This window comes from Scyliorhinus torazame, chromosome 7 (assembly GCF_047496885.1).
Source record: "Scyliorhinus torazame isolate Kashiwa2021f chromosome 7, sScyTor2.1, whole genome shotgun sequence".
NCBI lineage: Eukaryota > Metazoa > Chordata > Chondrichthyes > Carcharhiniformes > Scyliorhinidae > Scyliorhinus > Scyliorhinus torazame.
This window is the reverse complement of record NC_092713.1, coordinates 256,124,453-256,152,299: the sequence shown is the minus strand read 5'-3', so window position 1 is coordinate 256,152,299 and position 27,847 is coordinate 256,124,453. Positions and strand designations below refer to the sequence as shown.

Below are 27,847 nucleotides of genomic sequence, written 5' to 3'. Positions count from 1 at the left end.
CAGTGTTAATGTAAGCCTACTTGTGACAATAAAGATTATTAAAAAAAGAGAGAACTGAGCATCACACTTTAAAGAAATTTAAAGGGGTACAGTCGTGATTTACCAGAAAACGTCAAGGGATGAGGGATTAAAGTAACATGCATAAAGTGGAGAAGCTGGGATTGTTTTTCTTAAAGCAAAGGTGACAGAGAGGAAATTTGATCGCAGGTGTTTAAAATTGTGATAGGTTTAGAAAGAGTAAATAAAGCAAAATTGTTTCCAATGGCTCAAGGTCAACAACTACCGGGCACTGATTTAAGGTGATTGGCCACAGAAGAAACAACAGGAAGGACAATCAGTGTTTGCCTACACACTGAGAGATCATCACTTCCTGTCTCATAACCAGGCAACAGTTGCTCCCAGCAACCACTTGACTATCTGCATGAAGTGCATGCACTACGCATTCTGGCAGCCCTGGAGAGTCTCCTTCCAGTGAGCACGCCGATGATTTGTCTTCAGTTTGGGATACGGGTTACATCAAAATGGTTACAGGTTGGTATTTACATTGCTCAGTATAAAAGTTTTCACTTTTCAATGAGCAGGACAAGGAAGGGGAGAGAATGTTGAGGAATGGCTAGGGGGGAGCCCGCCTCCTTCCCTTCTCCAACCTGACAGTGGAGAAAGAGGCTCCCATTCTCTTTCCCACTTCCGCCAGCTCCTGCCATGTTTCAAATCTCCAATGTGCTGGCAAACTGCCTGGAGGCATGCAGGAAATGGCGGAAGCTTGTTAAGCTCTCAACCTCCAGGGTGAATCGTGCCCTGGGCCTGATGGGGCGCGGGGAGAATTCCCCATGGTTTGTTTTAGTGATGCCAATGAATTTCCGACCCACTGAGCAAGTTCCCATAGAGAGCAGAAATAAAAGTGAGCATTCAAGAATTTCTAAGAACAATTTTGACTGGAGACATTGGGCGGGATTCTCCGTTTCCTGACGCTAAATCGCGAAACACGATTGGGCGGAGAACCTGTTCCAACGCCACATTTGCATGGAGTGCCGATTTGACGTCAAACCGCAATTCTCCATCGCCTCAATAGCGGCGCCAATACTTTCCGGAATGCACGTACAGTTAATATCATTTGTGTTTCATTAGCGTGCCTGACGCGGTATTCTCCGGGGTCTCCATGATTCTCGGCCTCTGATGCGCCGAGTTCCCACAAGTTCACTTGTGCTTAAAAAAATTCATAAAACTGGCCTCATGGCTAATGAGGAAGAGAGAGGACGATGGACACAGAGAGGAACGACTGTGGTTTGCCGGGCCGGACACTGGCCTGGCTGGTTGAGGTGGGGGGGACCATGCCAGGGCTGGGGGTGCGGTAGTGGGGAGGAAGGGCCGAGTGGCTGGGGTGACCCACAAGGGACTGAGGTAGTGTCCAGTCATGGACCACCATTGCTGTGGCGGCTGCAACGCAGCCATCTTGTTGCACGCCCCACTGACCACCCACCTTGGCCCCTGGTTCTGCAGACTGGCACTGGACGTATGCCCCCCCCGCACCCCACCCTCCGCCATACTGCCCCTCCCCCCAAGCTGGCCAGCATCAAGTGGTCCACCCAGGGCAATGCCCACTGTAGCCCCCACGAGGGCCGCAAGCATACCAATGGCAAGGGCAGTGCCAGCCGATGGTACTCCTGGCATCTGGGACATGCGCCAGTGCCAGAGGCCCCCATGGGTGCCGGGCACCGACAAAGCCAGGGTTGAGGAGATGGGAGGGCATGTGAGGGCAGAACCTGCAGTGCCAACCGGGAGTACCGTGTACCCTGAAGGATCGGGTTGGGCACGGGGCATCATGCTAATATGTCGGCCTTTCACCCCCTGCAGACAATGGATATTGGAATTCAACCAGCAATGGTGGCCTTCCTGCTGTTGGCCACAGCCCTGGGGGCGCCCTGCGGCTTTGCAAGCTGGCGCTGCTCAAGGAAGAAGAAGCTACAGCAGCGAACCGTGCTGCACAGGAGCGTGCAACACGGGAGCGTGCAACAGCAGAGCATGCTGCACTGGAGCATGCAACACTGGAGCATGCAGCAGCAGAGCATGCTGCACAGGAGCGTGCAACACCGGAGCGTGCAGCAGCGGAGTGTATAGCAGCGGAGCGTGCGGCAGAGGGACAGGAGGCAGTCGTCCAGGATGGAGAGCCGGCTGCCCAACAGGCCGAGGAGGACGAGGTGCCAAGGAGGTGCCACATGTACCAACAACGCCTGTCATTCAAGGACCTGCCGGACCGGGCATGCCGTCGAAGACTCTGGCTGAGCAGGGATATAGTGCTACAGATCTGCCAGATCATGGCGCACCTGGCACCGCGGGGGTATGGAGGAGGACACCCACGCCCGGTGGCCGTCAAATTTATGGTCGCCCTGAACTTTTACGCCACAGGCTCCTTCCAGGCTCCGAGAGGGGACCTTTCCAGGATCTCACAGACCTCGGTGCACAGGTGCATACGTACCATCACGGAGGCCCTACATGCCCCAGCGGCTCAATACATCCATTACAATGTGGACCGAGCCCACCAGGATCATCGAGCAGCAGGTACGCCGCCATTGCTGACAGGCCCTGGGTCCAGGGAGTGATCGGCAGGATGCACATCCCCCTATGGGCAACTGCAGATGACAGGCCGCTCTACACCAACTGAAAGGGATTCCACTCGCTGGACGTGCAGCTGATATGTGACCATCAACTGTGCATCATGCACGTCTGCACCCAATTCCCGTACAGTGTGCACAGCGCCTTCATCCTGGTACATTCGATGATTTCTAACATGTTGAAGACGCTCCCGCAGCTGGGGGGGAGGGGGGGAGTCCACAGTGGAAGCATTGGGGGTGATGGTTTTGACTATGGATCAGCATGTCCGAGGCCTGGGACATTCTGTGCAGGCGCTGGCCGAGGCACAGGACAGGGTTGCCACCTCACAGACAACCTTGTGCCAGAGCCACCTGGACATGACAGTGGCGCTCCTGAGCGTGGTCCAGTCACAGCAGGCCATGGCTGGGAATGTCGGCGGCATTACCCAGGCGCAGACACAGAGGGAGGTGGCCCATTCCCAGTGGGAGATGGCGCAGTAACTGGCTGATGTGACACACACCCAGATGTTTGTTCCACAGTCAATGGTTGATGTGGTGCAGTCCCAGCCGGAGTTGGTCCATTCTTGTGCTCCATTTGCTGTGAGCATGTAAACAGTGGTCACGACAGGAATGGCAGTGCCTGGTGGCAGGGGGGGCCTCAGGGGATAGCTCGCACACCTCAGCAGGGTCTCACTTCCTTGCCTGGGACCAAACTCCATCCCGGCGACCTCTGGGCTGCCGACCACGTCCCGGGCCCTCTGCTCTGCCACTGTGAGGGGGCGTAGGTCCGATGGTCCCCCTCCTGTCTTTTCCTTTTCCCGGTAATATGGGCAGCCTTCTCCTGTGGGGGGAAGGGGGGCAAACAGAAAATGACAGTGTTAGACTGTCCGACGCATGCAGCCCAGGGGGTGGGTAGCTGGTTGCCTCAGTGGCCAGGGCGCCTGGCCATGGCGGCCGGCACGGGTATCGGCATGTGGTGCAGGTTGGGGGTTCTGCCGCCCTCTGGGTTGGAGGGAGGTTGGGTTACTGGTGTGTGGGAGCGGGTTAATGCCAGGGGCACAGTGTTGCCTACTCACCCTGGCCGCTATCAAGAGGTTGTGCAGTTTCTTATGGCACTGCTGGGCGGTCCGAAAGATGTTGCCCACAGCACTGACCGCCTCTGCCACCTGCACCCAGGCTCGACGAATGGCAGCGGCTGGCAGCCTCCTTCCCGGGCCGGGGTACAGGGTCATCTGCCTCTCCTCCACCGCGTACAGGAGGGTCTCCGGCTCGGCAGCGGTGAAGCGTGGAGTTGCTCTCCTTGCTGCCATCTTGTTGACTGGGATGGTGTGTGTGGGGAGTGAAGTGTGTATATGCAGCTGCAGCTTGTCAGCCTCCTGAGTGTTAATTGTGAAACCGGCGAATCCCGCACCATTTCTCACTAGGATTGGCGGTGTTCTACGTGGCACCGGTGTTAGCCCCTCGGTCCAGGTGCGGCGCCAGTTTTGCTGTGGTGGAACTCCACGAATTCTGTGCCGGCGTCAAGTGGAGAATCCTGCCCATTAAATTATTTTCAGGATGAAAAATAGCTCAAGCCAAATCATTCCATCATAGATTCAGCAATTTAGTACACATGGAAGAAATGCTGTTGACTAAATATTTTAGCTGTCTTTTTGAGACTTTTGTTCATGAAGGCACTTTTTTTTGCCTTGATGAATGGTAATATCATTTCACAGGGACCAATAGTTTTCCTGTATCTCACCCAAATGTCAACTTCATTGAAACTAAAGAGGAAACTATTCAGTTACAGGATAGGGATATTACAGATGAGACATTTTAAAATTTATTATTCGTGGGATATGGGGGTTGCTGGCTGGGCCCATCCCGAATTGCTCCAGGCCTCAGGTGCCTGCTGTACCGGCAGCAGCCACAGACTCTCTTGTGGCACTGCTCTTCAGTCGAGCTGTCAGCCTCCGATTCGCTGTGCAGAACCTCCATCCCCAGGATTTTAGATCCCAAAGGAAGGCCCACCACTGCCCAGTTAAAATAAATGCTGGATCCTAGCCAGCACTCCAGCTGGTGGGTGAGAACCCCTGTCGCCTCCATTAAACACCGCCTGAAGAGAGCGGCCAATGAAGACCAATACCCACTTGGAGAAACACAAGCCAAATTATGGACTGTGATTCCATACCATTGATAACAATCCTGAAATCCAATGTACAGAAAAAGGAATTGGACTTATTTGGTAGCTTTAAGACCATAAGACGTTGGAGCAGATGTAGGCCATTTGGCCCATAGAGTCTTCTCCGCCATTCAATGAAATTATGGCTGATCTGATATAATCCTGAACCCCGGCTTTATCCCCATAATCCTTGATTCCCTTGCTGATTAAAATTCTGTCCCTCTCAGCCTTGAACATAATTAATGACCCAGCCCAGCTTACTCAGGCCCAACTTACTCGTAAGAAAATCCCTCCATACCCAGGATCAACCTAGTCAACCTTCCCTGGACTGCCTCCAATGCCAGTGTATCTTTCCTTAGAAGCAGAGGCCTTGGGGATAGGCCATTTTTCAGGACTGTTTTTCCAGTTATACGCTATGGGCGAGATCCACCCACTGAATTGTGCTCTCGCTCGAGCACGATGCGGCCGGTCAATTCCGGGAGAGGCCTCTCGTGGATTTCCCGGAAAGATCCACCCAAGTCCCACTAGGCGTCCAAGTCAGAATTACGCCCACAATGGGCGTGACCAAACGGCGCTTGCCGAAGTCAGGTTTAAAATGACTTTGGCAAACTTATCCATTGGCCTCCCAGGATCCACTGCCCCCATCCCCAGTAAGGCCACAGCCGGCCGCCATGCAGCATTGCTCCACACAACCACGGACCAGGCGAGACGGCACCCAGGGGTCTCCCAGGTCATTGGAGACCTCTGGGTGGTCAGAGTCAATGCAGGGTGCCTCCCTGGCCCTCCCCCTAGAACGTGGGCACCTTGGCACTGCCTATCTGGCACCTTGGCACTGCCTCTGTGGCACTGCTGAAGTGCCTGGATGGCACTTCCAAGGTGGCAGGAGCATGGGCCGGGCACCAGGGTGGCAGTCCAAGTGTGCCCAGATGCAATGGTGGCATTGCCAGGCACCAGGGGAAGACGGGGGTCATGCCCATGAAAGGAGGGTGGAGGGGGGTTTGAAGGGTGGGGTGTGCAGGGCAGGTAAGTAGGGAGATTGGGCGGATTACGGGTGGGGGTCCTGGAAGGGGTGAGGCCTGTATGTGGTAATGGTGGGCCTGAAGAGGGGGCCCCCAGGGACCCCATAGGAAGGTGCCCTCGCTTGGGGGGATGTAGTGTCATGTATGTGGGGGTGACATTGCCCTTGGGTGGGGAGTGTGGGGAACCCACAAGCTCACTATCTGTAGTTGTTGGCCTGTATGCTGGTAAATATAACTGGGGCAATTCTTAAATAAAATAATTGAGATAAAGATATCTGTTAATGTTAGGGTAGTGGGTGCCTGGAACTCACTACCGGAGGAGGTAGTGGAGGCAGGGACGATAGGGACATTTAAGGGGCATCTTGACAAATATATGAATAGGATGGGAATAGAAGGATACGGACCCAGGAAGTGTAGAAGACTGTAGTTTAGTCGGGCAGTATGGTCGGCACGGGCTTGGAGGGCCGAAGGGCCTGTTCCTGTGCTGTACATTTCTTTGTTCTTTGTTCTTTGTTGTTCATGAGTGATGGAAGTCTGAACCAGATATAAAACCTATCCTGAGGAAAAGTTACATCTGGAGGCATTAACACCATTTTCTTTATCTGACAAAGACCAGTTTGCCAGACATTGCTTGAATTTTCCATATTCCCTTTAAATTTAATGTTAACCAAGTTTAAGGTAATGAATAGAGTTATTAGATCACATGGAAAAAGTTAAATTATTTATTTGAACATGATAATTTGAATTTATAATACACTTCGAAAGGTTATTTTTTAATTAGGAAATGTCATTCAATGCTAATTGACTTACTCTTCTTTTTAAGCTGCTGAAATGGTTTCCCATTGCTATAATGTTCAACAGTGATTTTCCATAAATTATTAAATCACAGTGTAGTGTAGCTATTGAAACTGGAAAGACTTCAATTATAGAAAACACGGCAATTAGTCTAATGGCAAAAAAGCAGTGGAAATTGCCAACTGAAGAGCAACAGAAAATTGCTCCTCTGATGGCTCAAAGAAATTGACCAGGCTGTAACGAATGCTTACAATATCTCAATTGTTCATTTTCTGCTCCAAATGAGGTCCTTGAAAATTCATCTGGGAAAAACTATTCCCTTTCTAATAAAATTTAAATGGTCAGTGACCAGCTGTAGAACCACATTAAATCCGGCACTGCAGCTCACAATACGAGTGAGACTATGATCATAAGAAATAGGCAGAGTAAATCCATTTGGCCCTTCGAACCTGCTCCATCACTCAGTAAGGTCTTGTTTGATCTGATTTTGGAGTTAATTCCACTCCCCCCCACCCCCCCACCACACTCCCCCCCCCCCCCCCCCCCTCCCCGCCTCTGGGCCAACTTTTATCGGGTGAAATTAACGAGCCCCGCTGGTGGGCATTCGCCCCTGAGTTGGGGAGCTCGTATTCCAAGAGTCCCACAAGGAGATCAATTCCCGTGGGTCCTGTGGGGGTTACAACACTCTCCCCCCCCCCCAAAGACCACAAGCCCCTCTCACACAGAGGCTGCAGGAGGCCTCCTTCTTTGTTTGGCCTGCGTTTGCTCCTCCAGCTGTTGTGGGCTGGGTCGGGGAGCCGGTCGTCTGGGGGGCGCCGTCGGTGACCACTCCCTGGCGAGGCTTTTGTCCAAAACCATGGACGCTTGTGTCTCCATGTTGGACCCTGAGTGCATCTGTGTCTGGGCCCCTAGGGGGTGTTGCCCCTTGCCTCTTGCGTGACGAGCAGGAGGAATGAAGGACTGGCTCATTCAGCAGGACCAGTCCTGGTGCTGGCTCCTTGCTTCAGAGAGTCTACATGATTCCGCACCGTCCACTCCCATGTTTTCACTCATAGAGTCATAGATATTTACAGCATGGAAACAGGCCCTTCGGCCCAGCTTGTCCATGCCGTCCAGTTTCTATCACTAAGCTAGTCCCACTTGCCAGCATTTGGCCCATATCCCTCTATACCCATCCTGCCCATGTAACTCTCTAACTGTTTTTTAAAGGAAAAAATTGTACCCGCCTCTACCACTGCCTCTGACAGCCCGTTCCAGATGCTCACCACCCTCTGTGTGAAAGAATTTCCCCTCTGGTCTCTTTTGTATCTCTCCCCTCTCACCTTAAACCTACGCCCTCTAGTTCTAGACTGTGTATGATACCATTCCAAGCCGTTCCACTAAGGTTCTGATATCCACCGGGTACCATCTCCGAAGCTCCGGACGTACACCGTGTCTTCTGGCCGAAAACATCTGTCCTGCGTCCATCTACTTTGGTACTGCCTCTGGAGATATTGTCCCCTCCATACTTTCCCGCTAATATCGGGGAATGTCAGGCTAAGGGGGCCTCAGCCTTCAGTCCATTGACAGTTCCGTCGGTGCCACTTGGTCGTAATGTATGGTGGCTGAATAGGAACCTCGCCATGCATGTCTCCATGGATCCTGTGGTCTGCTTCTTCATGCCCCTCTTGAATGTCTGCATCACCCGTTCTGCCAGACCATTTGAATATGGGTGGTATGGGGCTGTCCGAATGTGCTTTACCCAGTTTGACTTCATGAAATGCGAGAACACCATGCTTATAAAAGAGGTGCCATTGTCCGTGACCAGTGCCTCCAGGATGCCATGAGTACTAAATTAAAGGTGCAACTTCTCGATGGCAGACTTCAAAGTGGTTGACGGCTTTCAATGGACGTCTTACCACTTGGAATGGGTAAGCGGGAGAGGAGCCGGAGATTTAAAAGCGGGAGAGGAGCCGGAGATTTAAAAGCGGGAGAGGAGCCGGAGATTTAAAAGCGGGAGAGGAGCCGGAGATTTAAAAGCGGGAGAGGAGCCGGAGATTTAAAAGCGGGAGAGGAGCCGGAGATTTAAAAGCAGGAGAGGAGCCGGAGATTTAAAAGCGGGAGAGGAGCCGGAGATTTAAAAGTGCGGGAGAGGAGCCGGAGATTTAAAAGCGGGAGAGGAGCCGGAGATTTAAAAGTGCGGGAGAGGAGCCGGAGATTTAAAAGCGGGAGAGGAGCCAGAGATTTAAAAGCGGGAGAGGAGCCGGAGATTTAAAATCGGGAGAGGAGCCGGAGATTTAAAAGCGGGAGAGGAGCCGGAGATTTGAAAGCGCGGGAGAGGAGCCGGAGATTTAAAAGCGGGAGAGGAGCCGGAGATTTAAAAGCGGGAGAGGAGCCGGAGATTTAAAAGCGGGAGAGGAGCCGGAGATTTAAAAGCGCGGGAGAGGAGCCACTTCCTCTAACCTAAGGGGTTGAGTGAATATTAGGTAAGCTCTTTCTTTCTTTCTTTCTTTTTCTTGTTTTATTCACAAGTTATCTAGAGGGGATGGCAGGGAAGGTAGTGCAATGTTCCTCCTGCAGAATGTTTGAGGTGAGGGACACTGTCAGTGTCCCTGCTGATTTCACCTGTGGGAAGTGCACCCATCTCCACATCCTCAAAAACCATGTTAGGGAACTGGAGCTGGAGCTGGATGAACTTCGGATCATTCGGGAGGCAGAGGTGGTCATAGATAGAAGCTTCAGGGATGTAGTTACTCCAAAGAATGAAGATAGATGGGTGATGGTGAGAGGGGCGGGGAGGAAGCAGTCAGTACAGGGATCCCCTGTGGTCGTTCCCCTTAGTAACATGTATACCGCTTTGGATACTGGTTGGGGGGGCGGGGCCCTTACCAGGGGTAAGCCATGGGGTACAGGTCTCTGGCACAGAGTCTGTCCCTGTTGCTCAGAAGGTCAGGGTGGAGAGGAGTCGAGCATTAGTCATTGGGGACTCCATTGTTAGGGGGACAGATAGGAGATTCTGCGGGAACGAGAGAGACTCGCGGTTGGTGTGTTGCCTCCCAGGTGCCAGTGTCCGTGATGTCTCGGATCGTGTTTTCGGGATCGTTAAGGGGGAGGGAGAGCAGCCCCAAGTCGTGGTCCACATAGGCACCAATGACATAGGTAGGAAAAGGGATGTGGATGTAAGGCAGATATTCAGGGAGCTAGGGTGGAATCTTAGAGCTAGAACAAACAGAATTGTTGGGCGGGATGCTCCCCTACCCGGCGGGGCGGGGGGTCCCGGCGGGATGGAGTGGCGTGAACCATTCCGGCGTCGGGCCGCCCCAAAGGTACGGATTTCTCCGCACCTTTAGGGGCCAAGCCCTCACCTCGAAGGGCTAGCCCCGCGCCGGAGTGGTTGGCGCTGCCAGCGGCGAGAAAGGCCTTTGGCGCCACGCCAGCCAGGGCCAAAGGGACCTCGCTGGGCGGCGGAAGTCCGCACATGCATGGGAGCGTCAGTGGCTGCTGATGTCATCCCCGCGCATGCGCGGGGGTGTGCCTCTTCCGCGTCGGCCATGGTGAAGACTATGGCTGAGGCAGAGGGAAAAGAGTGCCCCCATGGCACTGGTCTGCCCGCGGATCAGTGGGGTCCAATCGTGGGCCAGGCAACCGTGGGAGCACCCCAGGACCCTGAAGCCCGCCCGTGCCGCCTAGTCCCGCGGGAAGAGAGGTGGTTTGATCCTTGCTGGCGGTACAGGCATTCCAGCAGCGGGACTTCGGCCCATCGCGGGCCGGAGAAAGGCTGGGGGGGGCCCGCCGACCGGCGCGGCGCGACTCCCACCTCCGCCGAATATCCGGTGCCGGAGAATTCGGAAACCGGCGGGGGCGGGATTCATGCCAGACCCCGGCGATTCTCTGACCCGACGGGGGGTCGGAGAATCCCACCCATTATCTCTGGGTTGTTACCTGTGCCACGTGCTAGCGAGACGAGGAATAGGGAGAGAGAACAGTTGAACACGTGGCTACAGGGATGGTGCAGGAGGGAGGGATTCAGATACCTGGATAATTGGGGCTCATTCTGGGGTGGGTACCCAATATCCTGGGGGGGAAATTTGCTAATGCGCTTCGGGAGGGTTTAAATTAATTCAGCAGGGGGATAGGAACCTGAATTATAGCTCCAGTATACAGGAGGTTGAGAGTAGTGAGGTAATGAGTAAGGTTTCAAGATCGCAGGAGTGTACCGGCAGGCAGGAAGGTGGTTTGAAATGTGTCTACTTCAACGCCAGGAGCATCCGGAATAAGGTGGGTGAACTTGCAGCATCGGTTGGTACCTGGGACTTCAATGTTGTGGCCATTTCGGAGACATGGATAGAGCAGGGACAGGAATGGTTGTTGCAGGTTCTGGGGTTTAGATGTTTCAGTAAGCTCTGAGAAGGTGGTAAAAGAGGGTGAGGTGTGGCATTGTTAGTCAAGGACAGTATTACGGTGGCAGAAAGGACGTTTGATGAGGACTCGTTTACTGAGGTAGTATGGGCGGAGGTTAGAAACAGGAAAGGAGAGATCACCCTGTTGGGAGTTTTCTATAAGCCTCCGAAAAGTTCCAGAGATGTAGAGGAAAGGATTGCAAAGATGATTCTGGATTGGAGCGAAAGTAACAGGGTAGTTGTTATGGGGTCTTTAACTTTCCAAATATTGACTGGAAACGCTATAGTTCGAGTACTTTAGATGGGTCAGTTTTTGTCCAATGTGTGCAGGAGGGTTTCCTGACACAGTATGTAGATAGGCCAACGAGAGGCGAGGCCATATTGGATTTGGGATTGGGTAATGAACCAGGACAGGTGTTAGATTTGGAGGTAGGTGAGCACTTTGGTGATAGTGACTACAATTCGGTTATGTTTACTTTAGCGATGGAAAGGGATAGGTATATACCGCAGGGCAAGAGTTATAGCTGGGGGAAAGGCAATTATGATGCGATTAGGCAAGACTTAGGATGCATAGGATGGGGAGGGAAACTGCAGGGGATGGGCATAATTGAAATGTGGAGCTTGTTCAAGGAACAGCTACTGCTTGTCCTTGATAAGTATGTACCTGTCAGGCAGGGAGGAAGTGGTCGAGCGAGGGAACTGTGGTTTACTAAAGTAGTTGAATCACTTGTCAAGAGGAAGAAGGAGGCTTATGTAAAGATGAGACTTGAAGGTTCAGTTAGGGCGCTTGAGAGTTACAAGTTAGCCAGGAAGGACCTAAAGAGAGAGCTAAGAAGAGCCAGGAGGAGACATGAGAAGTCCTTGGCAGGTAGGATCAAGGAAAACCCTAAAGCTTTCTATAGGTATGTCAGGAATAAAAGAGTGACTAGGGTAAGAGTAGGGCCAGTCAAGGACAGTAGTGGGAAGTTGTGCGTGGAGTTCGAGGAGATAGGAGAGGTGCTAAATGAATATTTTTCATCAGTATTCACACAGGAAAAAGACAATGTTGTCGAGGAGAATACTGAGATACAGGCTACTAGACTAGACGGGATTGAGGTTCATAAGGAGGAGGTGTTAGCAATTCTGGAAAGTGTGAAAATAGATAAGTCCCCAGGGCCGGATGGGATTTATCCTAGGATTCTCTGGGAAGCTAGGGAGGAGATTGCAGAGCCTTTGGCTTTGATCTTTATGTCGTCATTGTCTACAGGAATAGTGCCAGAAGACTGGAGGATAGCAAATGTTGTCCCCTTGTTCAAAAAGGGGAGTAGAGACAATCCCGGTAACTACAGACCAGTGAGCCTTACTTCTGTTGTGGGCAAAGTCTTGGAAAGGATTATAAGAGATAGGATTTATAATCATCTAGAAAGGAATAATTTGATTAGGGATAGTCAACACGGTTTTGTAAAGGGTAGGTCGTGCCTCACAAACCTTATTGAGTTCTTTGAGAAGGTGACCAAACAGGTGGACGAGGGTAAAGCAGTTGATGTGGTGCATATGGATTTCAGTAAAGCGTTTGATGAGGTTCCCCACGGTAGGCTATTGCAGAAAATACGGAGGCATGGGATTTAGGGTCATTTAGTGGTTTGGATCAGAAATTGGCTAGCTGTAAGAAGACAGAGGGTGGTGGTTGATGGGAAATGTTCAGCCTGGAGTTCAGTCACTAGTGGTGTACCACAAGGATCTGTTTTGGGGCCACTGCTGTTTGTTATTTTTATAAATGACCTGGAGGAGGGCGTAGAAGGATGGGTAAGTAAATTTGTGGATGACACTAAAGTCGGTGGAGTTGTGGACAGTGCGGAAGTTACAAGTTACAGAGGGACATAGATAAGCTGCAGCGCTGGGCTGAGAGGTGGCAAATGGAGTTTAATGCAGAAAATTGTGAGGTGATTCATTTTGGAAGGAGTAACAGGAAGACAGAGTACTGGGCTAATGGTCAGATTCTTGGTAGTGTGGATGAGCAGAGAGATCTCGGTGTCCATGTACATAGATCCCTGAAAGTTGCCACCCAGGTTGATAGGGTTGTTAAGAAGGCGTACAGTGTGTTAGCTTTTATTGGTAGAGGGATTGAGTTTCGGAGCCATGAGGTCATGTTGCAGCTGTACAAAACTCTGGTGCGGCCGCATTTGGAGTATTGCGTGCAGTTCTGGTCACCACATTATAGGAAGGATGTGGAAGCATTGGAAAGGGTGCAGAGGAGATTTACCAGGATGTTGCCTGGTATGGAGGGAAGATCTTGAGCTGTTTTCATTAGAGAGAAGAAGGTTAAGAGGTGACTTAATAGAGACATACAAGATGATCAGAGGATTAGATAGGGTGGACAGTTAAAGCCTTTTTCCTCGGATGGTGATGGCTAGCACGAGGGGACATAGCTTTAAATTGAGGGGAGATAGATATAGGACAGATGTCAGAGGTAGGTTCTTTACTCAGAGAGTAGTAAGGGTGTGGAATGCCCTGCCTGCAACAGTAGTGGACTCTCCAACATTAAGGGCATTTAAATGGTCATTGGATAAACATATGGATGATAATGGAATAGTGTAGATGGGCTTTAAAGTGGTTTCACAGGTCGGCGTAACATCGAGGGCCAAAGGGCCTGTACTGCGCTGTAATGTTCTATTGTTCCACTATCAGCAGGAACATCGAGCCTTGAAAGTCAGCATCCAGGTGCACCCAAGGTTGGACTGGCCAGTCATAGGGGTGGCGTGCATGACCGGTGTAAGCTTTTGAAGTTCCTGACATGTGGTGTATTGCTGTGCCAACTGATCGATGTCACCACCCAGACCTGGCCACCACACGTAGTTCCTAATGAGGATCTTCATCTTTTTTTTAAATTTTAGAGTACCCAATTATTTTTTTTTCCAATTAGGGGGCAATTTAGCGTGACCAATCCACCTAACCTACACATCTTTGGGTTGTGAGGGTGAAACCCACGCAGACACGGGGAGAATGTGCAAACTCCCCACGGACAGTGACCCAGGGCCGGGATTCGAACCCGGGTCCTCGGTGCCGTAGGCTACAGTGCTAACCACTGTGCCACGTGCCGTCCCTGGATCTTCATCTTTGACACTCCCGGGTGACCATTTTGCAGGTCCTGCAGTATAGACTTCCTGCCTAGGCTCAGGATGAGAACACAAGCTCCACACAGGAGGATGCCATCCTCCACGCTAAGCTCTTGCTACTTGGCCTCAAAAACCCACAGTTCCGCAGCCAGTTTTCCCCGCCAACCCCCATGCAGGATGATATGATGTAACTTGGCCAAGATCGGGTCCTTCTGCGTCCGTTCACGAATCTGTGCGGTGGTGACTGGCAGGGTGCCAGAAAATCAAGGCCGATACAACTTTGTCAGTCACTGACGGAGATGGAGGGGCAAGTCAGCAATGGGAGTCGGCTCAAAGTGCCCACGTGCTAGTTAGAACGTCTGCCATCCTATTACCGAGACCGCAGCTCCAGTGTCAAGTTCCATTACAAATAGGTAACCATTAACTTGGACGGTGCATTTGGTGGGGGCAATCCATGGTGTGATGTCCTGGCTCTAGGCAGGTGTGTCCCGTGACCAGGGCGGCATATTTGTTGGATGATTTGGTGTTCCTGGTCCCTGCGGTTCCTGCAACCTCAGGTGCAGTTCCTCTGTGAGTCCTCCTTATGGAGTTCAGGGGAGATGCCTCATCTGGCTGTAGTGACCTTTGGCCAACAGGCCTAGCTCTGATGTTGCTGTCCTAGAGGCTCTCTTCTTAGGGGATGCCATACGCCTGAATGGGGGATGTCCAATGCTATTTAACTCCATCTCTGATGATCACTGGACCTCCTGGACTCCCTTCTCCACACTTTCATGTGACAGAGAGAGACCTTGATGGCCCTCCTTAGGTCCAAAAATGGTTCAGCCAGCAAGCTCCGCTGAGTCGCCATGTTGTTGACTCTGCACACAAGGCGGTCCCTCAGCATCTCTCTTAGGGATGGTCTGTAATTGCAGAGCTCAGCCAGCTTACATAGTATTGCCAAAATCTCTGTCACGTATTCTCCCGGGGTTCTCTCAGCCTTATTGAAACTGTACCTTTGGACAATGACCGATGGTTTGGGGTCATAATGGTCCACCCCAAATGCCACAAATTCATCAAAGGTTTTGGAGTCTGGGGCCGCAGGGTAGGGCAGGCTTTTCATGGCACTAAAAGTAGGGCCACAGGTGGTCAGGAGTATCACGTACTGGCAGTCATCCCTAAAATGGTATTTTCCCTGAAAAAGTAACGCATTCGCTCAGTATACTGGGTCATCTATATTCGCTTCAAAAGCATGGAGTCTCCCGAATAGTGGCATTTTCAAGTCTGTGCGAAACTTGCTCCTCTCTAGCGAGATGCCGCCAAGGTCTGGATGTCCAGCAGCACCGCCTGTAGTTCCGTTTTATCCTCATCGCCAATATTGTAGTCACGCAGAGTCCCAAAAAGGTTAGAACAAATAGTTTTATTTTTAAGTAAAGTAAAGTCACAAAGTGACATAGAGCACAATTAGTCCCAGGTGGAACCATCCGAAGATATCGGTCCCCTTCTGAGCCGGCTTTTGTTGGGTGAAATTAACGAGCCTCGCTGTTGGACGTCCGTCCTTCAGTGGGGGAGCTCATGTTCGACGAGCCCCATGGGAGATCAATCAGATCATCCAGATAGGTCTCGTGGGGGTTACAACAGAAAGAGAATTCCAAAGTCTAATCGCCCTCTGCAAGAAAAATACCTTCCTTTGCAGAGTCTTTGTGTTCTCCACACAACTTGCTTTCCTACTTTTGTGACATCAGCAAACTTAGCTACCATACACTAGATTCCTTCATCCAACTCATTAATATAGATTGTAGATAGTTGACAGCTCAGGACTGATCTCTGTGGTACTCCAGTAGTTACAGTTCACCAAACTGAAAATGATCCATTTATCCTGACTCTCAGTTTTCTGTTTGTTCGCCAATCCTCTATCTATACTAATACATCACCCCAACACCAGACGTTCTTGTGTAATAACCTTTTCTGTGGCACCGTATTGAATGCCTTTCTGAATTCTAAATACACACCTACTGGGTTCCCATTATCCAGCCTGCTTGTTGCTTCCTCAAAGAACTCTAATAAATTAATCAAACATGATTTCCCTTTCACTGAAACCATTTTGACAGTCTGACTGTATTGTGATTTTCTAAATGTCCTGCTGTTACTTCCTTAATAATAGATTCAAGCATTTTCCCCACATGTTAAGATAACTGTCCTATAGTTTCCTGCTTTCTGTCTCCCTCCATTATTGAAAGGATGAGTTACATTTACTATTTTCCAATTCACTGGAACCTGTTGTCCATTGTCTAACCCTAAATTAACCCAACGAGGATACAAATTGCATTTTTTCAACAAGTTAGAACATAAGCGATAACTGAAGAAATAATCTATTTGTGCAGTCATTGGCCTTTTCTAATAATATATTATATCTCTAATCTGTTTACTTGGAAGAAATAAGGGCTGGAATTACCACGGACAAAAATCTAGGTGTCCAGGATATCAGTATCCATGCTTCAGAAACCTTGGCCATTTGTCCTTGTGAACTATTCAGAGTCAGGGAGAGTTTTTCTCATTAACATTGGAATGATGGCTGCTTGGGCACATCCACGACATCCACTAGGACATCCACAGAGAGCCAAAGGTCCAGACAAAGGCCGAGATTTTATGGTCCTATTCGCATTGAGCTTAAATGTGTACTTTTAAATCGAGCTTAAATGGGTGTGCAAAACCTTGTGAGAGGCCCTAAACACGTTATATATCAGTGGGAAGTTCCATCGCAATTGGCCCGCCTGCTGCTAGGCCTCTAAGCCTGATTATTCATTCATGTAGGTGCAAGGACTCATCAATGTGAATGACAACTGCTCTCCCACAGTGTGCACCTGGCAGACAGAATGCGCCAAAGGAGCTCAGGTAAGTGCAATGCTCAGGGAGGGAGAAGGCCATGCCTGGGCAGTACCGTGGCACTGCCCCCTGGCAGTACCCAGGCACTGCCACCTGGCATTGCCCACACACTGTCCCCTGGAATGTCCCTTGCACTACCTCTGGGCACTGTTCCCTGGGCACAGTCCCTTGGCACTGCCTAGGCGGTGTCAGGGGGCAGTGCTGTAGGGGGCATTGCATGAAAGGGGGCTGCATGGGTGGAGAGGAGGGGGGAGGTCAGCATGAGGGGGACTGTTTTCCCTGAATGATCAGAGCTGTCCCTGCTGCCTCTTTATATGGAGGCTATCCAACAATCTGCTGTCAGAAAAAATAGGGACATCTTTTTGCGAGTCCAGGCTGATCCCATCCCCTTAAATCTCCAACCTTCCCCATCTTCCTCAATGGCTTGGTTTGGAGCAATCAAAGGCTGGTCCGTACAAAGTCTGGATTGAAATTTCGAGGACAAGTCTGGACCATTTCTGTTGCATTTCATTGGAGTCATGGTGGAAGACCCCAGAATCCCCACTGCAATTCTAAAACAATTTGCTTCAAAAATGTGTACATTTTTTTGAAAGCAATTAGAAAAAAACTCATCAGATGGAGAACCCTCACCCACGTTCTAGTACCAGGGTAAAGCATCATCAACCACATTAAAAGTGCAGTTTTATTTCACCGTGCAAGTTAACAAACTCTTCTTTGTTTCAAAGTATACTTTTTGGTCTTTTAAGATTTCAAAATGTTAGATATGCAAAGTTCCCACTGAGAAAGATTTTCGAAAACAAATTCTGGACACTGTCATTGTTCATTAAGAGTGGAGAGTTTGCCTTTCTGTAAACAATGGAACATTTGCAGCAGTGTAATATAATTTTACCATGCTAATGAGGTTATGCTGCTGACATGCTTCTCTGGAAGAACAAACCTGGAAGCCCAATTACGCCTCCAAGCTTTTATCTAAGCACTTAGAAATCTGCTGTGCTTAAAACAAGCTGTGGCTGGATCTATAATGTAGAAGTGCTGGTTGAAACTTGATCAGGTTATTTTCCGATGTGCCTCTTAAGAACTCTGCATTGGAATATTTTGATGTGGAAGAGCCAAATGTATGTTCAAAGGTTTCAGCAGATGGTGTAGGGGAAGAGCTCAATAGTATTATTGAGGCGATAAGATTGTGAGTGAGACAAGATGGATTTGAAATATGTCCATGCGGTTGAATAGAATAGAGCAAGGTTGCAAACTGCCCAGCCTGAAACAATGACCCAAAGAGAGAACGCTTGGAATGTGTGTTGAGGATCTGTAAATGATAGCATTGGTATTCCCAATGTTTAGCTACAGTAGATTTACTGTAGATACAGTAGATGGGCAGCGCGGTAGCATAGTGGTTAGCACTGTTGCTTCACAGCGCCAGGGTCCCAGGTTTGATTCCCGCTTGGGTCACTGTCTGTGCGGAGTCTGCACATCCTCCCCGTGTGTGCGTGGGTTTCCTCCGGGTGCTCCGGTTTCCTCCCACAGTCCAAAGACGTGCAGGTTAGGTGGATTGGCCATGCTAAATTGCCCTTAGTATCCAAAATTGCCCTTAGTGTTGGGTGGGGTTACTGGGTTATGGGGATAGGGTGGAGGTGTTGACCTTGGGTAGGGTGCTCTTTCCAAGAGCCGGTGCAGACTCGATGGGCCAAATAGCCTCCTTCTGCACTGTAAATTCTATGATCTTGGGACGCTATCTGTGCGGAGTCTGCACGTTCTCCCTGTGTCTGCTCCGGTTTCCTCCCACAGTTCAAAGATGTGCAGGTTAGGTGGATTGGCTCTGATAAATTGCCCTTAGGTTAGATGGGGTTGCTGGGTTACAGGGATAGGGTGGAGGTGTGAGCTTAAGTGGGGTGCTCTTTCCAAGAGCCGGTGCAGACTCGATGGGCCGAATTGCCTCCTTCTGCACTGTAAATTCTATGATGGTTCTATGAGATTTTATGTCATCCAATATTAGATGGACAAGCAGTCTGACAGCACGAAGTAGCTGGAAGAATAGAGATAGTTGTCATCAATGCTACTTATGGCAACGTACCCCATCCGTGTAGGTCATGTTGCCAGTGGGCAGCTTGTTGATAAGGAAACGGTGTGGGCAAAGGTCCTGTCCTTGGAGAACTCCTAAGGTGTTGGTGCAGGGTAGGAAGAGAAGCAATTTGTACTGATGTTCCAACTATGATCAGAGAAGTAAAAGGGGATCGGAATATGGGCAGTCCTTCTGAGTTGAACAATGGAGGAGCGATATTGGAAAAATACGATATGGTTTACCATTGTAAAGGTTTTGGGGTGACGAAAAGCTGTGGACAATGCCCCAAGGTTACAGTCACAGTGGCTGTCATGATTTTGGTTTGTGCTATTCTGATGCTGTAAGGAGACAGATTTTTGGAATGATTCAAACTCATCTGAACTGGGAGAATTCCGGCATTGATCTGGGAAGTGGTCAAACATGGTCAAGGACTTTGAAAAGGGAAGCATGGCAGGAGAGGGTAGTTTGCAAGGATTGAGGGGTGGAGGCTAAGTGAGGCTAATGGCAGCACATTTGAAAGATTTGAAAGAACAGTGCCCAAGGAGAGCTAACCATTGCAATGTCAAGTAGGGGTCCAGGAAAGGAACCGGGTGTTCAGCAGTGCGACATTTAAGACCACAACTTATTCTTGTGCATTTATACTCTCCGCTCCTGCCTTACTGTAATATTCACACCTTTTATTTCTCTTTTAGATTTTCCATCTTCTCGACTTTGCCCCAGTTCCTCAAAATTGCTGAGACAATCTCGACCCTCTCTGCCTTTACTCCTTCGGTCTACTCTGAATATTGGGAAGAGTGACTTTTTCAAGGGAAAAACTAACTCCAGAACCTGTAGAGAGCTTCCTCACTAAAATTCATTTTGCACTAATGTGTTGGAGCCATTTTCAAATATGTTTACACACTTCACGATAGGGTTCTCGAGCTTTACAAAATTTACAGGGATCACGTGCTGTCTCATTAGGATTAAAAGATGATTACTGTGGGCAATCACCGTTGACAGATACTTTTTGGTTGCTACTCACGTGGACACATTGAAGTGTTGGGTGCTCTGAGATACAGACGAACCAACACGGTTGCGATTGGTACAACGCAGTTTTATTCCTTTAAACTATTTATATAACAAACTTGGTGACTGTGTGAGTGTCTGGCTTTGAGGTCCTTGCCCTGTGCTGTCTCCTGATGGACTGCCCAGGAAGTGTTGTGTTTCTTGTTTTGTACTGTGTATGCTCTTGTCTGTGATTGGCTGTCGTGTTATGTGTGCTAATTGGTCCGTTGCTCTGTCGATCATTATGTATGTGTGTATGTGCTGTGATGTTCACTTGAATATCATGACACACATGTCTCACAGTGGGAAGCTAGGAATGGTTTACGCCCCATGACTTGTTAAAATGGTCTGTAACGTGCATTTTACTTGCTTTTTGACCAGGGGTTTACCAGGCCCAACACATCCTTTCACTATGTTCACTTACAGCGTCTGAGCAGTGCCATTTTGTTCTGAACCTGAAAACACATCTCTATTGTATAAACGTTGGATAGAACATTTACTGTTGCGAAAGAGTTTTGAATTCACCCAGCACTCTGACACAGATTGCAAATCAAATATAAGCTCTGCGGTTGCGAATGTGCATATTGTCCTTGAAGAGCTGTTGAACTGACAAATAATTATTGTTACTGTTTGGAAATTACTTTAACTCATTGTGAAAAAGTGAGCGACTGGGAAATCAGTCTGGAAATGACATTACCAGTAGTCGTCTCAAAGAGAATATTATAATTAAACTATGAAAGAAATATATCTGGTAGCAGAGTCCCTTGAGAACAGTTTATTCACTGAATGTAATATCTCTGTAAAAATGTATCTTTATTTTAGTACCAAAGCAGAAATATCAAGACTACATGATACATTTTCAAAGCTAATGCTCGGAATTATTTCTCTTTCGTGCTTTGGAAACAAGGTGCGATTTCTGCCTGTTTCATGTCTCTGTTGCAAAGCTTCTGACTTTTTTCCTTCAGCCTTCATTAGCACGGCAGGGTGGCTTTGTAACAGTAATACTGATCTTTATTGGTCTACTGTTGGCAGAGGAAGGAAAATACAGAGCCAATGCACCCATTAAAAGCTGCGAGCAGTGAGAACTGGTGGGAGCTTTGTGTCGCTTCCCTCTGTGAGACCTGACGCATTTAAGTGCAACCAAACATTTAATGGGTCAGCATTGGGCCTCCCACACAATCAAGTGCCCAGCAAGACAGAAATCGTGCCCCTGAGAGCTGCTGCCCATTCAGACCAGTGGCTCTCCCTTGCTGGCAGTGCCACCAGGCGCAGTGGTTGTTGCCGGGAATGCTTGGCTGCCTTCACCAGGTTCCATCGCTGGATCTCTGGAGACAGGAATGGGGTTAGGTAGGATGGGTATCTCAGGGAGGTGGTTGCTACCAAAGGGGACAAGAGCATGGAAGCAAAGGCAGGGGGTGGTTTTCAATTTCTCCCCCCTCCCAACCCCACCCTTCCCAATGCCAGGTCCCTCAATTAGTACATTTCCATATGGGATGTCCAACCCCCCCAGCACACCCCCAGTGCCCCCCACCCCGCAAAAGTAGAAACTCAGGAGTGTTTGCTGAGTGGCTTCCACGAGGCACCTGAGAACCTGCAAGTCCCATTAAATTCCTGAGTTGCTGTTAAATCCTGCTAATCTCAGGGATAATTGACCATATGTGGCTTATTAATGAGCCGAATTGACTTCGGCAGGCAGTATTACGCCACTAAATATGAGGCAGTTTTCCCGCCGCTGGGAATTGGACGTGGGTACTCCTGCTAAATTCTCCCAGTCACCCGCAGTCCTGCCTGCTCCAGCAGGTCCCATTAGACTCTGCCTATAGTTTCAGATTCAGATTGATGGGGCGGGATTCTCCGGCCTCCGCGCTGAAATCGCGTTTGGCCGGAGAATCCATGTTGGCACCAAAATCGGGGGCGATTCCGCTTTTGCGATGTTCCGCCCCCTCCAAAACAGCATACTCTATGAGTATGCCGCACACCATTGGGATGGCCTCAGGACGTTACCTGAGGCCCTCCCCCGATGCTCCGCCCCCGATGGGCCGAGTTCCCGGCAGCGTCAGCCGCGTGTGGTATTTTCTTTTGGGAACTCGGCGTGGCAGCTGTGGACTAAGTCCAGCGCCGCCACAGTCAGGGGGGAGCCAATACGCGGGCAGGAGGGCCTTTGGCGGGGTCTGGGGGGCACTGGTGGGGGGTTGTCCAGGTCGCTGGCGAATCTGGCCAAAGGGGGGGGGGGGTCACTATTTGGCAGGCCGGGTCCGCGCGGAGTATCGTTGGTTGTTTTGCGCCGTTTTTTTCGGTCGTAAAACGCCACCGTTCCCACACCGCATCAGCACTTAGTCACAAAATCGGACAATCCAGCCCATGATCTTTTGTCAGAACTGGAAAAAGCTAAAGGTGTAACAGCTTTTAAGCAGTTATGAATGAAAGCAGGGAGCAGACCGAGGGGAGGAAAGAAAAAGAGGGAAGTTCTATAATAAGGTGGAAGGCAGGAGAGATTAGCAACAACAGGATGATGGTACAAGACAAAATAAGATGGTAACAAGACAAAGAAAGAAACAAAAGATGGGTCGAGGGATAGTGCAAATGAGCATAGCAGAATCATCAAATGCTGCCATCTGAAACTTAGGGCGCAATTGTCCGGAAAGATGTCTAAATGGGTTATTGAGTAGGAACTGCCATGAGTTTCCCAGTGCTCGTTCAGGTGAGGCTGGCAACGTAATACAACGATAATTGGTCCACTTAACGAGGCCCCACGGGCTTCCGCTGCAAATGAAGGCTCGCCAGCTGATCCACGGGAACCACTCTCGCCAGCTCCCGAACGACAAGGTCGAGAAGCACTTAAACAGCACGTGCATAGTGAGCCCCACTCAGCTCACAGCAATGGAGCCAAGATGACCGGCCCGAAGGTTTGGAGATGCGAGCCTGGGAAGGTTCCTAGATGCAATCAAGGCCACGAGGGCTCTCCTGTTCTCCAGAAGGTCCCAGAGGGTGAGCCATAGGGCTGCCAGTGTCACTTAGGATAAAGTGGCAGCGGCCACCAGCTCGGGGAGTGTGACCAAGAGGACAGGTCTCCAGTGCCGCAAGGTCAACTATCTACACCGGGCAGCACGTGTGAGTTGACAACGCCCCCCCAACCCAGACACCTTCCCACCCCCACACGACCAGCCCCCCCAACCTTTCATTTGCTGCCCAACCCACCCTTCAGCCCCCTTCCTTCACCCCCTTCCCGAACGAACCCTCCCTTCACCCCAAATCTCTCTTCACCCCCCTCCCTTCAGCCCCACCTTCCTCCACATCACGCCCCCCCTCCCCTCAATGTGGACTGCGCATGCGGCTAATGATGCCCTCTCTGTCTCCGCAGGATAAGCTTTCCCAGAATCGTCAGGAGAGGGCCCAGACTAGCAGAGGGGTGCTGGACATAAGAATCCTCACGACCTTCGAGTAACAGGCCCTGGAGGTTACAGGGGTGGCCAAGGACAGAGGGGTCACCAATGCGAGGTTGGTGCACGCCGCAGAGGTGAGGATCCACCAGGCCCCACTTGGAGGACCTATCAAACGTGAGTACTTAATGCCATATGGACTAACTCATCCCACCACCACTGACCACGTGTTCATTCTCCTGCAGGTCCTCCAGCCGATGGTACCAGCCCATCCGGGGTGGCCCCTCCCCTGGCCCCCATGAGACCACCTTGGAGGAGAGCTCCGAGGATGCCACCGTGAGGCATCACAACTGTCATCCCCACCCTCCACCAGTGCAGAGACAGGCACCATGGTGGGTGAAAGTAGTGGACAGGCCTCTGGGACACAATCTGGTGAGCACCGAACAGTCGCTGATGCACATCAGGTGGAGGTAGGAACACCCAGGCAAGACAGCAATCAGAGGGCTACTGGATCCCAAGTCCCAGCTGGGTCCCAGCTAGATGAAGAGCTTATGGAACATGCTATCCCAGATTTGATGGAGACAGTAGGGAGTGGCTGGGACATTCAGAGGGCGATGTCAGTGAACTCCAGCTGGTCCATAGCCAATTGGAGGAGTCCCAGCGGCTATGGGCACAAAAGATAGCAGCAATGCATGGCATCGAGGCTAGCACCTCTAGGGTGGTGACTGCAGTGGAGAGCCTGATGCACAAAGTCAGCAGCATGAGTGGAGGTGTCCAAGGCGTGGCTCAGGCAGTGACATCCATGGCTGAGGGCTCGTTAGATTGTCCGACTCAATGGAGGACGTGACCCAATACCAGGTTGACCATGATTAAGTAAGTGGTTAATCTAATTTTGCTGTTTTTCAGTTAAAAGTGAAGTGTAGATTAGTGTATGATTGGCTGAAGCTGTCCCCACCCTAATTGCTGAGAGGCAGTTATCTGGCAGTCACCTGAGGCCTGTTAAGGGGCACAAAGGTACACATTGTATTCTTCTCTTTGAAGTTTTAGTGTGAGTCACCCTAAAGTCTGTATAAAAGACAGACAGAAAGTGCACATTAGTAAGCATTGCGCAGGTCAAGGACACACAGCCTGAGTGAGTGAGACACAGACAGAGTGAGAATTTGGTAATTTGGTGCAGTGAGGTAACCAGGAAAGGTAAGTGGTTAATCTAATTTTGCTGTTTTTCAGATAAAAGTGCAGTGTAGATTAGTGTCTCATTGGCTGAAGCTGCCCCCACCCTAATTGCTGAGAGGCAGTTATCTGGCAGTCACCTGAGGCCTGATAAGGGGCACAAAGGGACACATTGTATTCTTCTCTTTGAAGTTTTAGTGTGAGTCATCCTAAAGTCTGTATAAAAGACAGACAGAAAGCGCACATTAGGAAGCATTGCGCTGGTCAAGGAGACACAGCCTGAGTGAGTGAGACGCAGACAGAGTGAGAATTTGGTAATTTGGTGCAGTGAGGTAATTCGGTGAAGAGTGGGAGAAGGTGCTTTTTCCCTACTGTTTTGTTCTCTCTCTTTCTTCAGGCCTAATTTCGGGAGCCATTCGGAGGAGGAGGAGCAGTCTCTGTGAGTATAAAAACCTAACGGAAACTTCCTGTTTTCCAGTTTTTTTTCCAAAAGTGACATCAGAGGGAAGCTGTGATCTGATTGGTTGATAGCAAATCTGCCCCAAATTTAGAAAAACAACACAGCTAAACTCGTAAACTTAAATTAAACTAATTAATTAATTAGTATAGCTGGTCAAGTGATGTGCTTGAGCTGCTTGATGTGGGAGCTGGCGGATCCCATTGCGAGCTGCAGCGACCACATCTGCAGTAAGTGTTGGCTGCTCGAAGAGCTCCGGCTCAGAGTTGATGAGCTGGAGTCTGAGCTTCAAACACTGAGGCACATCCGGGAGGGGGAGACTTACCTGGACACTGTGTTTCAGGAGGCAGTCACACCTGTCAGAGTAAGTAGTTTAAATCCTGCCAGTGGCCAGGGACAGCAGGGTGTGACTGCAAGTCAGGCAGGTAAAGGGAACCAGCAGCCAGGAACTCAGAAGCCTCAGCCCTTGACCCTGTCCAACAGGTATGAGGCACTTGCTCCCTGTGTGGATGGCGAACAGGGCTGCAGGAAGGATGAGTCAGCTGACCAAGGCACCATGGTTCAGCAGGCCATTCAAGGGGAGGGAGTAAATAGGCAAGTTGTAGTTGTAGGGGATTCTATTATCAGGGGGATAGATAGTATCCTTTGTGAGCAGGATAAAGAGTCCCGCATGGTATGTTGCCTGCCCGGTGCTAGGGTGCGGGACATCTCTGACCGGCTTGAAAGGATACTGGAGAGGGAGGGGGAGGATCCAGTTGTTGTGGTCCATGTCGGTACCAACAACATAGGCAAGTGTAGGAAAGAGGACCTGTTTAGAGAAATAAAGAGCTAGGATTCAAATTAAAAAACAGGTCCTCAAGGGTCATAATCTCCGGATTACTGCCCGAGCCACGTGCAAATTGGCATAGGGAGGCAAGAATAAGGGAAGTTAACACGTGGCTGAAAGAGTGGTGTGGGAAAGAGGGGTTCCTTTTCATGGGACACTGGCATCAGTTTTGGGACAGGGGGGACCTATACCGTTGGGATGGTCTCCACCTGAACCGAGCTGGGACCAGTGTTCTGGCGAAAAGAGTAAATAGGGTGTTCAATAGGACTTTAAACTAAAGATTGGGGGGAAGGGAAAGTCAAGGAACCAAGAGGTGAAGTAATCAGTGGGAAGCGTAGCTGCTTAGGAATACAAAAAAGCACAAAAAGACAGAACTCAGGAGAGGTTACGATAGTCCCCATCCCACAAAATATGACACAGTGTATGGAAAGGCTCAGTAAACCAAGGTCCACCACACTAAGAAAACAAAAAGGAACGGTCAATAGAGAATTAAAGGTGCTATATTTAAATGCGCGCAGTGTACGGAACAAGGTAGATGAGCTTGTGGCCCAGATTGTGACTGGCAGGTATGATGTGGTAGGCATCACAGAGACATGGTTGCAGGGGGTTCAGGACAGGCATTTAAACATCCAGGGATTCACAACCTATCGAAAAGACAGAGAGGGGGGCAGAGGGGGCGGGGTTGCCTTGTTAATTAGGAATGAAATTAAATCAATAGCACTAAACGACATAGGGTCAGATGATGTGGAGTCTGTGTGGGTAGAGTTGAGGAACCACAAAGGCAAAAAAACCATAATGGGAGTTATGTACAGGCCTCCTAACAGTGGTCAGGACCAGGGGCACAAAATGCACTACGAAATAGAAAGTGCATGTCAGAAAGGCAAGGTCACAGTGATCATGGGGGACTTCAATATGCAGGTGGACTGGGTAAATAATGCTGCCAGTGGACCCAAGGAAAGGGAATTAATTGAATGTTTACAGGAGGGCTTTTTGGAACAGCTTGTGATGGAGCCCACGAGGGAACAGGCCATTCTGGACTTAGTGTTATGTAATGAGCCAGACTTGATTAAAGATCTTAAAGTAAGTGAGCACTTAGGAGGCAGTGATCATAATATGGTAGGATTCAATCTCCAATTTGAAAGAAAGAAGGTAGAATCAGATGTAAAGGTGTTACAGTTAAATAAAGGTAACTACAGGGGCATGAGGGAGGAACTGACGAAAATTGACTGGGTGCAGAGCCTAGTGGGAAAGACAGTAGAACAGCAATGGCAGGAGTTTCTGGGAGTAATTGAGGACACAGTACAGAGGTTCATCCCAAAGAAAAGAAAGGTTATCAGAGGGGGGATTAGGCAGCCATGGCTGACAAAGGAAGTTAGGGAATGCATCAAAACAAAAGAGAAAGCCTATAATGTGGCAAAAAGTAGCGGGAAGTCAGAAGATTGGGAAGGCTACAAAAACAAACAGAAGATAACAAAGAGAGAAATAAGGAAAGAGAGGATCAAATATGAAGGTAGGCTAGCCAGTAACATTAGGAATGATAGTAAAAGTTTCTTTAAATACATTAAAAACAAACGGGAGGCAAAAGTAGACATTGGGTCGCTCCAAAATTACGCTGGTAATCTAGTGATGGGAGACAAGGAAATAGCTGAGGAACTAAATAAGTACTTTGCGTCAGTCTTCACAGTAGAAGACATGAGTAATATCCCAACAATTCCGGAGAGTCAGGGGGCAGAGTTGAATATGGTAGCCATCACAAAGGAGAAAGTGCTAGAGAAACTAAGAGGTCTAAAAATTGATAAATCTCCGGGCCCAGGTGGGCTACATCCTAGAGTTCTAAAGGAGATAGCTGAAGAAATAGTGGAGGCGTTAGTTATGATCTTTCAAAAGTCACTGGAGTCAGGGAAAGTCCCAGAGGATTGGAAAATCGCTGTTGTAACCCCCCTGTTCAAGAAGGGAACAAGGAAAAAGATGGAAAATTATAGGCCAATTAGCCTAACCTCGGTTGTTGG

The 27,847-nt window shown here is 49.7% G+C and overlaps 1 protein-coding gene across 1 annotated transcript in view; it reads left to right on the top strand.

Moving 5' to 3' along the window:
• The first annotated feature begins 451 nt into the window (after positions 1-451).
• The window catches only part of LOC140426973 (myotilin-like), a 467,248-nt gene continuing 439,852 nt past the window's right edge, over positions 452-27,847 (top strand). The window contains exons 1-2 of the mRNA XM_072512314.1: positions 452-531; positions 24,953-24,994. The gene's annotated coding sequence lies outside the window, so the exon portion shown is untranslated. The remainder of the gene's footprint in view (positions 532-24,952; positions 24,995-27,847) is intronic.